This window comes from Condylura cristata, unplaced genomic scaffold, assembly GCF_000260355.1.
Source record: "Condylura cristata isolate star-nosed mole 26May11 unplaced genomic scaffold, ConCri1.0 scaffold00016, whole genome shotgun sequence".
In the NCBI taxonomy this organism is placed as follows: Eukaryota; Metazoa; Chordata; class Mammalia; order Eulipotyphla; family Talpidae; genus Condylura; species Condylura cristata.
Window position 1 is genome coordinate 5,081,475 of NW_004567117.1, and position 1,603 is coordinate 5,083,077.

General features: G+C 39.9%; 1 protein-coding gene across 5 annotated transcripts in view; it reads right to left on the minus strand.

Annotated features, from left to right (window-relative positions):
• Positions 1-1,603, minus strand: part of PTPRM (protein tyrosine phosphatase, receptor type, M) — a 558,641-nt gene that overhangs the window by 91,700 nt on the left and 465,338 nt on the right. The gene's annotated exons all lie outside the window — the stretch shown is intronic.

Here is a 1,603-nt window from a genome sequence, read left to right on the forward strand (position 1 = left end):
ATAGGAATGAAATCATGTAGTTTTTTTTTTCTATGACTAGTTTATTTCACTTAGCATGACACTTCTAGTTTCAGCCACACTGCTGCCAATAGTTATCTTTTCCTCTTGTTTTCTACTCTTTCAGAAATCCCTCTAGAAATTTTGCAGTTATTTACATATTTTTTTATAAGGCTGTATGCTGAGATATCCTGAGATCTCACTCACTTAGATCACTTGTCAAACAATTATTAAAATAGGTATCCCAATCCTGAGAAACAACTTCTAATCCATCCCAGCTAAATAAGGACGTTTGATACCACATATGGGTCATAGAAATACCATGACTGGTGGATTAAGTATTAACACTGCTGTTGTGCTCATCCCTGCTCAGTTTCTTCTGTGTTAGCACGCCCCGGCTGTGTACTTTTCACTAGAGAGTCACCCCAACTCAGCCTGCACTCCTCAGTTGAGCCTGCTGAATAATCATTTAGGAATAGCTTCATTTTAGGCCACCTGTTTTTCTTTACTTACAGTAGTAAAAAGAAATCTTAGATATTGTTGGAATTGTGGTAGGGTTTCAGGAATAAAAATAGTAAAACTAATTATTGAAATCACTCCTTTATATGTATATGTAGCCACGTCAGTTGTTTTTTCATTAGAATGAAGAAGAATATTACTATGTTTACTGCCATTTAGTTTCACTGAATGTCTACTTCAGAGTGTCATGGCCTTAGGGATAACACCACTAACTAGCATGAGGAATCAGGGACTCAGTGAATATGTCTTAAAATTCCAGCTAGTGCTTTTCAATGAACATAAGGAGAATGTGTAATGAGCACATTCATTGTTTTGCACCAGTGTTTGTATATAAAATAGTTTTAATGGTGCTTAAAAGCTGTTTACTGGCTTTTGTTCATAAGTAGGTTAAACCTTTTCCTTATTTACATGGTAAATTTGCTTAACTAGGCCTTTCCAAATATAAACTAATGCCCTGTCCATCATTACCAGACCACACACACAGACATACCTCCCTGATTCTTCCAGTGTTCCTAACTGTAATTAACTCTGAACTTACAATACACACCAGATCCCGTGACTAACTACGGCCCCTTGGAGCTATGGGGTCTTCTATTCTGGGGGGCTGGTAGATGAAGATAGGGACCAGAAACTTCAGGTCCTTTTCTAGCCCTACCCTCCACTTCTGTGGTCCATTCAGCAAAGATGCACAGATGCCAGGTACCTGGCAACATGCCAACTGAAGTAATCCTTTCAACAAATATTAACCGAATGCCCATTACATTGTAGGCACTATCCTGCCTGTCAGAGAACAGGGAATAAAATAGACAGGATTCTTTGCCCACATAGTGCTTATTATTCTAGTGGGGGCAATAGAGAAACAATCACTAAGTAAACATTATAGTATGCATGTTACGATGTGAGGCATGTGACAGCGAAATTACAGCAGGGAAGGTAGGAAGGTGTTGCAGAGGATGCAGTTTTAAAATTGTGGTAAGACTTCTCTGAGTGGCTTAGATATAAGCCAGCACCTGATGCAGGTGAGGAAGGCAAGCAGGTTGGGGCAGAGGCCCTGAGGGAGGTGCAGGCTAGGAGCAGGGGCACAGCA